The following is a 13248-nucleotide window of genomic DNA, read 5'->3' as shown; positions in this document are numbered from 1 at the left end:
CCCATAATCCAACCAGGGTCTCTTGTTGTGTCTGTGTTTGCCCCGTCTCTGTCACCAACTTTGCCTCTTATGTTTTTTTGGTTTGTTTTGTTTTTTGCATGGCCATTGTCTGCTGCCCACAGTCTCTCAGCCTTTTATTGCTTCTTCACCTGTTATCTTCTTTTTTTGTCTTTCTTGTTTGGCCTTATTGCTCTCAACTGCACTTTTTCTTTTCCCATGTATTTTGCTGTTCTGTGCCTCCCCTCAGGCCAGATATTAAAGGATCAATGAGAATCTCCCTTCCATCACCTCCAAGGTACACACCTGCACGTAACCGCACACTCCCCTCCCTGACACACACACATGCACGCACACAGTCACAAACACCCAAACGTGGCCGAAAGTGCTGGCAAACAAGCGCACGCATGAGCCTCAAATCCAGAATTAGCTCACTAGGAAGTGACTTATATGGGAGGCTTACTGTGTCAACGCTGATGCATCATCGTCACGCACGCACTAAGAACTCTCGCTAAGAGCTGTAAAGGGTTAAAAGGCATGACACATATGTGTACACACACACATAAACACAAGGCGCCGTGTGTTTTTTTACAGTCAGTAAGCAGTGACCGAGCGGCTGCCAGCAGTCGACAAAGGCAGCTTTGTGGGGCCTATAAGTGTGTGCGTTTATCTGTGTGTGTGTGTGTGTGTGTGTGTGTGTGTGTGTGTGTGTGTGTGTGTGTGTGTGTGTGTGTGTGCCCCTGTGTGGGCTTGCAAGTGCAGCACGTGTGTGAATCATTATCTCTATGTGTCAGAACTTCGCTGGAATGAGGCTTGTCATGCATAGCTATCTAACAGCCATCACTCACTATCGTCTCTCTCTTTCTCTTTTCGCCGCTCTCTGCCTGTCAGCGATGCAGAGACAAATTGCTGTAACTAATACATAACAGGATAGCCGAGCCCTGTTAGTATGACTCAGTTGGCAGGTCCTTCGACGTGAACAGATACTGAGTGACAAGGCATCGACATTATTGGCTTGTTTCATCTATCAGGCAGTTACTGCTCACACAGGCCTGTCTGTGTGACTGACAGAGCTGTGATCTAATACAGTGGAGGAGCTCAATTTTGGGCCATCTTTTTTGAAGAAGAAGTTGTTTTTATTTCCTCTTGGAGAGCTCTCCTTTTCTTTTCTTTTTGTTTGGTTTTCTGGTTTCATTGCTCCCTTTACTCCTTTGCACTCCAAGGAAAACCAAGCTTTTCCTCTCCTTTATCTCCGTTTTGAGTTCAAACGCCCCTGGTGGCTCGTTTTTTTTTTTCCAGCCATTTACCATTTAGAGGGATTATCCGTGTATATAAGTTTGGAAATATCAATATCAATTTTCTCCCTCAAAGAATAGCAGGGTAATAGTAAAAGTCAAAACTCAAGCTTGTTTTGGCTCGGGGCCTTCATCAGGGTCACATGTTGACAAGCCAAGACACAATGATAGAGCAATAAAGTTGCTTCACCCACTCTATGAAGTGGGTGAAGCTGTGCCAGATTCCACTTTTCTGTAATAGCACTTTTTAAGTTCATTTGAAATATAACTAAAGGTACGTAACAAAAAGATCAATGAACAACTGAGATCTGAAATATATGACAAAATGTGTAAGTCATATGAAGAATTTCAGTTATCCGGCTGGGTGGGAACTTAAGGGCAGGGGTGTGAAATTCATTGTTGTTTTTGGGACACATGCAGCTTAGTTTGATTTTTAATGGCCAAACCACTGAAATCCAAAATAAATTTATCCCCCCTCCATTGTTTTGCTTTTATTTATTTGCTTTTACTATAAAGAAGTTTAGGTACAGCTTCAAAAAATTCACGTTTAATTTAAACCCTTTATAAAACTGACTCTGAACAACTTAAGTTGTCTCATGGCTCAGTCACACTGCATTAAAAATAGGAAAGCAACCTCTTTGTGACTAGAAAGACATCTGGTTGTCGTCCCAGTTATTGTATTGATTTTTTCACATTTGTTGGACCAACTTTCAATCAGAAGACCATTGCATGGGTCACCTGGCGGGAAGACAAATTGCCATTTTATTGCTGTCCTCAAACTTGCTTCAAGGACAGCAACCGCCTGTGACTGGTTGCAGACCTGGTCCCTACCTTGGAAGCAACCATTTCAAAAGCAAGAAGACCCCCTTGCAGTTGCTGTAGTTGCTGGTTGATTGCCAGGGTCACACATAGTTTATCTGTTTCTGGTTTGTGTTGCAATTTTCACACTTTTGCTACTACTTGGAGAATACTTAGCGAGTGCAGATAAGTTGTTGTCTTCCAAACTACGGACTACTGAAGACATTTGCCAGTGTAGTATTGCAGACCTCTTTGTGACAAATTTTTCCGTGTGATTACCAGTCAGCGAATACACATTTTTCCCCAGTGACTGGTGGTCACGGGCGGGTTGCTGATCAGTCTTTAGGCCTGCGCAGTGTTGGGGAGTAACGGAATACATGTACCGCCGTTACGTATTTAAAATACAAAATATGAGTAACTGTATTCCGTTACAGTTACCGTTTAAAACGGTGGTATTTAGAATACAGTTACTTTGTTGAAATAATGCTGTTATTCCAGGCGGGGCGGCAGCGTTATGGGTGTCATGGTTGTCATGGTTACAGGGTGACGCTCTCTCTGGAACTGTGTGTTTCCTGGGTGACAGAGCGCCTTTTTGTTGTTGTTGTTGTTGTTGTGCTAAGCTAATAGGCAGAATGCTACAGGCATAGCCCTAAAGAATTTAGCCTCATGGGCAGTGTAGTCTGTGCTGCAGGGAGAATGGACTGCCATACTCGTTATGTGTCTGTGAGCGCGAGGAGGAAGAAAAAGGAGAGTAGAAAAGTACGAGCTGTCATCGAGCAGAAACGGGAGCTGGAAGCATGTAAATATAATAATAACTACTGCAGCCAAGAAGAGTGCCTGACGAGCCCAGTTGTAAGTACGCTACTAAGACTCGACTGTACACTGTGTTCATGTTTTCCTCCGAAACAATAAGTTCCGTTGGAGCAGCCTTTCAAAGCCTCTCTCTGCCTCTCGCTAGTAAAGTTGACCCAGACAACAAAGTAAAGCTAGTTTTCAGCTACGAGCCCGACACGAACCTGACGTATTAGCCAGAGGTCCTTTACTGCGTTCAGAGCCGCGGACCTCCCGTAATAGTAATAAATCACACAGCAATAGTACATTCATGTAGTTGTAAAAAGCATGATAATATATTAAGTAATCCAAAGTATTCAGAATACGTTACTGTCATTGAGTAACGTAACGGAATACGTTACAAAATACATTTTGGGGCATGTATTCTGTAATCTGTTGTGGAATACATTTTAAAAGTAACTTTCCCAACACTGGGCCTGTGTGAATGAGGCATAAGAAAAGTAAGTTGTCTCCGTTTTTTACCTTTTTAACCTTTTACCTCCTTACTTTGCAGTAGTATACCAGACAATATATAAAGAAAGAAAGGAGTGGGAAACAGTTTTTTTCTTTAAGGGCGACCGTCAATAATTTCTGGTGAAACATACAGCCCAGGATTTATGTCTTTCTTTGTCATTTTTTGCAAAGTCATCCAGTCGGCCATCTTTGGGAGTCCGATTCAGGCTCCCAGGCCACATGCTTGAAATCCCAGCTTAATGCAGAGTTAAACAGTTTCATTTGAAAATAACCTCCCTGCTGATGTGTGCCAAAGAAACGGGACTGCAGCAAAACAATGCAGGGTCACCCCAGAGGAGAAAAAAAGGTTGGATCAGGTCCAACTGCTGAGGTAAATAACGATGACGTCATCCACTAGTGTGTTCATTCAAATCTAGGTAACCGCACATCCTGAAAGATTACATTGTAACAAGAACAGCATATTTATGTTGTTTACCTTCATTTTGACAAAAGACTAAACATTTGTTGATTGGATACATTTTTCCAAAATCCTGGCAGTGAGGATTACACAGCGTTAAGCCTGTAAACACATACATTTTTCACTAAGGCCCGATTCCCATGAACACGTTTCAAATTCTTTGAAGAACTTTGCCATTTGCGGTGTTTATTTTTTCCATTGTTATCTTACTGTAATACATATAATCTCTGTCTGTCTGGGTGTTTCTTTGTTTCTTTGTCTGTGAACTCCTACACAATCAGGAGTTGAGCAACCAAACTTGACGCACAGGTACATCTTAGTCCCCTGAAGGTACTTATCTATATCAGATTTGATGATGTCATCTTGTTGCCTAGCAACCACTTAGCAAGCCTAAAATGACAAGTTTAACTTATATGCACTTATAAAAAGTTACACTGGGTTAAATGTGTACACTTGGGTTTTAAGGGGTATTTATTATTTTCTTCTTTTTTTTGGGTTGTATGGAAGCCCCAAACGCAATTTCATTGTTCTTGACAATGACAATAAATAAATAAATACTAAATACTAAATACTAAAACTTTTATTTAATGTCAGAGACAACAGAAGCCACCCTGCAATGGACCTATTTTTAGTCTTTATACGTGTGACTTTATTATTTTTAGGATCAGAATCGTGAAAGAAAATTGTCAAAGGATCTTTGCAGCAGTAAAAATACTCCTAAGATCTTCCTCAAAAATAAATTTGTCACATCTTTTGTTCAGGACAATAATACTTTAAATGGTGATAAATGCAGTCCTGGTTACTTCCTGAGTGCTTGGATGTAGAAGAGAGTGCAATTCCTCTTTGCCCTTAAGAGGTGAGGTTCCTCTGTGGACATGCTAGATCCAAATGTGTGTGTGTGGTGTGTCAAATTCAAAATACATTACTGGCATCAGAAAGTCACTTGTGGTGGTTTGAATGTTGTAAAATACAACCAGAGTACATCCTCCTCTCCAAGATATTACTAGCTAATCGTAAACCATCAACAGTGTGTGAAATAAAGGCTAAAGTCTCCAAGAAATCCAGTGTATCCCTGTAAATTATATACATGCATTTTTCAAGCTCTTCACGGTTCTCATCTCCCCCCCCCCCCCCCCCCCTCTGTCTGTAGTTCTCGTGTTTGCTCGCCATGCTTTTTTTGTTTCCTAATCTTTTTTCCATATGTCCCACTGCCTCCCTTTGCAGCGTCCATCCGTATGGCATCCTCTCTAACCACACCAGAAGCCATTTTGTGTCATTTCATGTCAGTTTTGTTTCATTTTCTCCCCATGTGTCCCACTTTTCTCGGCTACAATCAAACCCTTTCACCCTTCCCTCAAATTCCCTCGGCCACCCCCGCGTTCTCTCCGCCTTTTTCCATCTGTCTATCTCCTTCCTCTTCTTCTTCTTCTTCTTCTTCTTCTTCTTCTTCTTCTCTCAGTCTCTTCCCTCTCCCTCCCTCTCTCTTCTGCTCACCTGCAGCACATAAAAATTCCTCTTTTCTTTCTCCAGAGGATAGTTCAGTCACTGTGGGATTTACTGCATTCCTCTATGCTTTTGCTCCCTCTTTGTCTCCATATCTGTCTCCCCTTGTTTCTCTCTGTTTTGGCAGCACAACACAGCAGTGGATTCAGCCTATCTTGTCCTTTGTCTTTTTAACACATTTATATCCCTCTTTAAGTCCATCTGTGCTTTCTTTCTCCATCCCTTCCTGTCTTTAACACATACTAATCCTATACCTGTTGATTCCACGACCACACCCTTTCTTTTTCTCCTCTGGAGCACCCACTCTACCTGCTACACCTAGCCTCTCCCTCCTGCTGGGTTTCTTCCATGACCTGGAACATCACGCCTCCACTTACTTAGCTGGAGGGCGTTGGGTTGGGCTGCAGGTTCTCACTGCTGTTTAGGGGTTGGTGGGGGTGGAAGATGGAGGGGGCGCTTCAGGGCCTGGGGCCTGGGAAGAGGTTGATTTATGAGTTAATCAATCGGTCGTCCGTGTGAGTGAGTAAAACCGCAGAGGTGTGTGAGCTCTTTCATGTTACTGTCTGTGCTTGTTGACTCAGTCCCTTAGGAAAACAGCAGGAGCTGTCACTCCCCATGTTGTTCAGCTCCTCGACATGTTTTCAAAAGCAATTACGGAGAAATGGGGCTGGGTTTTCATTCACCTTGATGGTTGAATGCCTCGTCTGTGTGGATGTTGGTGTATGGTGTTAAGGTCTTACAGAAGCCTCACCTGACCGTGAAAAGCCCTGACATCACGTTTGTGCATCGGCGGGGAGAATTCTGTCCGAATCGTTATTTTATGGTGTGAATGTCATGTGCCAAAATAAACACAAAAACAGATCAATGACAACAGCGGTTCTGCTTGTTCAGCTTTAGATGACTGATCTGACAAGAAGGCAGAGATCACAGAAAGTTGTGTTTATACTGTCTCATCAATTGTGAGCAGCTTACACAGCTGCCATTCAGCTCCATTGTTCAGATTCACAACTGCTCACAGATTTTTTCAGACAGTGTACTAATTTAAAGACATCTAAGCAGCTGATCCAGGACATTTGCTTATCTCTGAATCCACTTTTACTCTACTTTGGTTTGTGAAAGAAAACGACCTTTGACTTTGTCACTTGATAGATGATGAGAGCTGGTTTAAAGGAGTGTAAAGGAGTGGTGGAAAGAGTCATCACTCCTTTACATCATCTGTCTGTCATACAAGCTGCATGAATTTAGCTCATGGGAGCTTATAAGCTGGGAGTTGATGCCCTAAGGACTGATAATAGGAGTGACCTGAACACTCGACTCCTCTTGAGTGGAAAACTAAAATCATATACAGTTTAAAAATAATGCATTCTTGTTTTGCCCGGGTCGAAATCTTTGAACGAGTTGACTGCTCTGTGATGTAATATAATGGTTTCTTAGTTAAAACAGTAACTCCAATGCTAGATTAGCCAGTTACTGCCATTTTTATAATCCTCACAGCCAATTTCAAGCCAGTACTCTTCTGCACTTGATGAAATTGAGGCTAATGTAAAACTATTTTTACTTTGTGGCAGTATGCTGGCATGGCAAAGCACGATCCATCGAAATCTTCCTCAACAGACTCCATATATTATTGTAGGGTCTTTACCTTACAATATAATGCACCTTGAGGTGGCACCTTGTGATCTGGAGCTGTAAAAAATAAAATCCAATTGAATTTAATTGAATTTAATATTTAAAAAAAATGCACACAAAGCATCAAAAATTACCATTAGGGTGTGACTCTGGATGCATAGAAGTGGATGGGACCCTTGAGCTCACCTGACCTCAGGCCTCTGTAAACATTTTCCCCATTATTTTATTTTCCCATTAGTTTAAATGTCATTCTTATTAAATACAGTGTTATATTTATCTTTTAATTAATTAATTAATTGGCAAGTTGCTAACATATTTTCAGTCATAAATGTGACATTTAACAATCACAAAATTTATTTATATTAAATTTACATTAAGTTACATTAAAAAAAATTAATTCTTTAAATTCAGGACATATTACCTCAAACACACCCTTTTGCTTTTCAACAGGTTTGTTCAGCTCGAACTCGAACAGTAATTATAGTAATTATTAGGTATAATTATACCAAAACAAGATGCAGAGAAGACAGAACAGAACATTTAGTGAATATATCTGGAGGTAAAAATGGTAAAAGGTTTTTGTCTCTCCAGATTTTTTAGGGTCTCTCACTCAGTCTCATTTCTGCTACCTTGACTGAGGTGTTAGTAGGTTGTTCAGGAAACTCCCCTGTAAAAAGTGTTCATTATTTATTTATTGTTTTTATTTGATTTGATTTGTCTTTTAATGGTGTATATTGAGCTCAACCTTTCTGGATTTTCGTGTCATTTTTCTTGAGGCTATATACTTTTAATGTACGGTACTTTGGTCAATGTTGTTGTTATGATGTGCTATATAAATAAACCTGACCTTAATAATTGTTATTAATCAATAATAATTATTAACCGCGTTGATCTGCACGTCTCCTCGCATGTCTTGTTAGAGAGCGCTACAGTAGTGGAGATAATGGCCTCCGCTTAAGGCTTCAAGTTGGGATTTTACAACTGAATGGTGGCTGTGTCCATCTTTTACATACAGTCTATGGATATAAGGGTCTCTAGTGATTCATGAGGGAGGACAAAATCCCTGCCTCAGGTAATATCGAAGATGTGAAGATGGAAATGGAGTGCGGCAAGTAAACAATGACTTGAATCAGATCCTGAAACTGTTTGTTGATAATCTCATGGATTATGAATAAGCATGTCGGTTAAGTAATATCTAATGTGACTGACAATGCAGTAGGAACTGTATCCTACCAGTGCCTCATTTTTGCTCCAAGAAAATCATCACAAGAGCACAAAGTCAGCTGTGTAAAAGTAACAAACCCATGCACCTCCATGTCCAGCAAGTCCAGCAGAAAAGTGATGGTAAATTCCCCATTTTTCAGACGTTGTAACACCAAAGCAGAAAGTACTGTAGTTAAGCTGAGGTTATGTTTTAATGGTTACAGATTAAACAATCATTAAGAAGAGCAGTTATACCAGAACAAGGTGTCAAGCAACATGATCTGAACACCTGGCCAATCAGAAACGGTGTTTAGATGTCCTCCTACCCACAGGATGTTGCTTTTTATCAGCAGATTTCAGCTTCAGAGAACCTTTGCATGTTTCCACGTAGTGTTGTGTATTTTCTTTGCTCTCCCCCCCAACTCTCTCTGTGTTTTTCCTTCTGCTTGTCCGTCTTTCTGGGGGTTTACATTTAATGTATGTTTGTGTGCGTATGTGGTGAGAGAGTGATGAAAAGGGAAAACAAGCGAAAGCTACTTTAGAGAGAAAAGACTGGGGGAAAGCAGAAGGAGCCAGATGACAAACAGATGATAAAAGAGACGTTTGATGGCGTCTAATAAGTCCGATAACTGACATCCATCCTGGCAAAAAGCAGAGATGAACAAATGCAAAACAGAGGGTGCAGCAGCAGCAGCAGCGGGACGGACGGGTGGGGGAGGTAGACACATGCATCCAAACCCAAGGTATGACAAGGTATGCACCTTTGTTCCCAGAGCCAAGCTATCCTGAGGTGATTCCAGCAACCACAGCCAGGAACTTCCCTCTGTGCATTTGTTTTGCTCATTTTATGACAATCATATTCCTCCCCATCCCTCGTAAAATCTCATTTATGATTAATGGCTACAGTTGGGAGTGTTTGAGCAAAAAGTTTTTTTTCTCTTTTCTTTCCCTCGAGGGTTTGGGTGAGAGTCAATGAGGCGTTTTACATGTTGCTGTGTCGCGGTCTACGTTACATGTTTGACGTGTCACGGTTTGTTAGAGACTAAAACGCCTGTTTTGGACCGGCTGTCCACCCACGCAAAGAAGACTTACAGTGCTCTCTCTGTCTCTCTCTTACACACACACACACACACACACCCACACACACATCTCTATCCTGTGACTTGAAAATGGGAGAATGGTGCTAAAGGTAAATAGAAGGCTTTTAAACTGTCTGCATGACACAAAAAGACAGGAGATTATGGAAGAACTACAGACTCCCTCACAGATACACACAACGTCGCACACTTGTTTTTTGTCACTCAAGGGGAGACATTACATTCATGCCCTGGAGACTTACCCCAACTTTAGTCCTAACAAGTCCATGCTACATCCCTGCCTTTAACCTTTAAAATTACTGTGTTTATACTGTGTTTTTAAATGCAAACAAGTCTCGTGAAACACACAAAAGACACCAAATTTAGCCTTCCTCATCCAGCTGAAACCTGATGTAGCACACAGGATGTCTTTCTTTTCTCTAGATTTGACTGCAAGACCTTTTTTTTCTGGAATAAATCAGAAGTCGCTCTTGCATCTGGTTCAGAAGGTAGCACCTCGGTTTCTTGCTGGCTTGAGCAGGCAGCATCACGTCCCCTTAATCCAGGCTTCATTTTATTGGCTTTCTTTTGGCTTTAAAAAAAATCCAGGTTTAAATCAAAAGGAGATCACACCCCATCAGGGCCCCTCAACTCTAGAACGACCAGTCTGAGGAGATAAGGCTCGCAGAATCAGTGATTTCCCTTAAATCATTCCTGTTTATAGACCTTCCTTTTATATGATGTCATACTTAATTTTTTTGACTGTCTTTTAAAATTGTTTTTCCAAGTGTTGTAATTACTTTTATTTATGCTTATTTATTAAATCTTATACTGACATCTGAATAACCAACAATTTTTAAGTGTCCTTGGTTCAAGTGGTTCTTGGTTCCCACTTTGCTACCTCATTTAACTCCTGCTTCACAGACACAACACATTTCCTCACACACCTGTTCGTGGCTTCCTCTTTTGCTTTCTTACATTCTCACTGACCCTGAACTTTTTTTTTCTCCCCCACCATGCACCATTTCTAAAGGCAGAACCGAATAGTGGTCCAGGCCTGGAGAGTACACAGGGCCTCTTACAAACCTCACCGTAACATGATGCTGTTTCTTCATTCCGTCACGCTGTCTGAGTTTTCTTTAATTGCTTTGTGGTGTTTTACCATTTGAGCATATAAAGACAAGAATGGACCAAAGCAAACTCAAGCTGGGCATGCTTGTGTCTGCCTGAAAGTGCAGACAAGGATGAGCGAGTAGGAAAAAGTTTAGGGAAAGAGCGGGAGTCCTGACCAGATGAATGAAAAGCGGAGGGGGGGGATTCACATCCTCTTTTTGACGCCTTGTTTAAAATCTGAACTTTTCATCTCGAACCTGCAAAAACATCACTTTACCTATCCAGAGGAATGATTCCCACGATGTGTAGCAGGGCTGATCCCCAGTTTCTATTAATGCTGGCAGATTTGTATTTTTTTATGCTTACAAAAAAGGAATAATTTCACATCTGCCGTGCAACCCCGCCATGAAGCTATTTAGTGCTAGGAGCAAGAACATTCAAAGAAATCCAGAACAAGTTGTTTTGAATAAGTTTGTGCTTTCATCTACAGTTTGCTTGGCAGATGGAACAAAGATCAGATGCACTGGTCAGTTTTGCCCACGGCTTTCTTAGTTCTGTGTGACAGTCAGAGTTAATTCCTCCTCAAAGACCTCAGTGGGAGCTAAAATAACGAGTGACTAGAATTAGATTTTGTTCAATGCGGCCCGGCTTGATTGACACGTTCTACAATCAGATCAAAGTGCTGACAGCTGGGACTGATTTCCACAAACGGTTGTGGTTTAGAGACACAAAGATGAACGGATGGCAAAGCAAAATCCAGAGAAACAGAGGAAAATGGAGAAATGTGGGTAAAGAATGGGTTTTCTTGGGCAATATTTGTTTTCTATTAAACTGATGGTTGTTATTTTTGACCAGTATGGGAGGCAGAAATGTGAGAAATTGAACTTACCGCAGAGATGCTCAGATATAGTTTCACATTCTACAAATACAGTCAGAGAAGCTGGCAGGAAAGCTGTTATTAATGAAATATTGATGTTCTAATTAGTTTAAGATGAATGCATTGGACTGAAGTTTCACTTAGAGCAGCTTTAGAGCTACTTTGATTTTTAGCCACTTGGAGACAACACAACATTTTGACACCCTGTAAGGATTATTTGATAAACATGTTAGCAGACAGTTGCCTATTCACATTAACTTGGACTCATGCATCACATCTCAATCTTCCTCTTTTTTTTTATCCTTTATTTATCTTTGTTTTGCTCTTGGCTATCCACTAAGATCAATAAAATAAAAGCTCTTTCTCTGCTAAACATCCCCATAAGCAGTTTTCGAGAAACCTGGACATATGGACATACTTTATTTTTTTCTGCTTGAAAGGTACAGAACACGACTATCAAGTGCAAACTCAGGCCAGAAACAGCTGTGCACTGCTGCTAACACCACATCAACTTTTTCCAAAATCTGCAAAGACAACATGCGAAGGTGAATGGGACGCCTTCAGCTATCAGGCCCCTCTGCTCTGGAGCCTGCTTGCACTTAGGATTCAGGATATAGTTGGCCTCTCTACTTTTAAGATTAGACTTAAAACTTTTCTTTCTGGTAAAGCTCAAGTCGAGGCTGGATCAGATGATGCTGAACCATCGCTTAGTTGTGCTGCTATTGGCTCAGACTCCTGCAGGACTCTTCGATTGATGTTACATAAAAACAACTGAGTTTAAAGATAACTGGACCCAGAATGAGGTTAAAACTGAGTGTAAGCCAATCACAGACCAGCAGCTTGATTTTTAACAGGTGAGAAAAGGAGCCTTTTTTTCTACCCGTACCTGTTTCTACAGTAGAGTCGCTGAGGCCAAAACATTTTTCTCCGAAGTGCTCTTTGGGCTGGTTTCCAATTTTGCTGTCCTCTTTGTGTTTAAACTTAAACACTAAAAGAAAGATCTTGTGAGTGTCCTCATTAGGTCTGGGATTTATGCCAGTGGGGTGGGAATGTAGCCTCTGGATTTTATTGTTAAACAGTAAATATGTGACAGTACATCTCGGGGCATGTTCCAGGGTAACACATAGGTTATGTAATGAGTTGTGTTAGGTTGTGAATTACTTTTTAGAAGGAGTAAACTAGTAACGCAATACATTACTAGTACTTTTTTAAAAACATCTCCACCCACCTTCTAGTCACAATTTTTAAAAAGTATTCTTTATGGGTTTTTTAAGCTTTTATTTTGATAGCTGGGAGAGGTCTCTGCGCAAGCCTTATGGCACATGGGTTACCTGCTCAACCCAGTGAGCGGAAAATAATACTACAGCTGTTTTTATACACGCACTGCAGCAATGATCCTTTCTAAACATTCCCCAATGGAGCTGCATGTGAAATCACAAATGTTCAACTCAGTCAGATGAGACAGCTCCCTAGTACAAAGCCAGTGTAATATTCAGTTGCACCCATGTAGGAATATGCAGGTTACACTAAAGTTCACAGTAAGTGTCATGCTGTCTCTTGCATGTTCATTCCAGGAGTTGCACCTCGCCTAAACCAAACAGAGTGATTCCAGCAGCGTCCTGTGGCATGTAACATCCGAGAAACTTTGGACCCGAATCTTCCAACTCTGTGCAGAGTTCATGTGTCGAGTCAGAAAGGTAAAGTTACAGACCACAACAACCACAACAACAAATACGTGGGAAAGTCTGTAGATGCGAGCGAAATGAAGTTGGGTGATGATTGGGGTTTGCTTCAAGTGTCCCTATCACATTACCCGCAGTCATCTGTCGAGAGCATCTTTAAGGGTTCGGTTGGCTTAAACCAGCCTAGGCTGTGCGAGGAGCCGCTCGATGGCGTCTAAGGACAAACGTGTAGCTATTTGTATCACTAAACACGAAAGAAAGTCTGTCATCATAGCCTCTATCTGGCTGCATCGCAATGCCTCCCTATCTCCCG

The sequence above is a fragment of the Rhamphochromis longiceps genome, linkage group LG2, assembly GCF_057381845.1.
Source record: "Rhamphochromis longiceps isolate RC_006_pf linkage group LG2, R_longiceps_female_GT1.1, whole genome shotgun sequence".
Taxonomy (NCBI): Eukaryota; Metazoa; Chordata; class Actinopteri; order Cichliformes; family Cichlidae; genus Rhamphochromis; species Rhamphochromis longiceps.
This window is presented reverse-complemented; position numbering follows the sequence as displayed.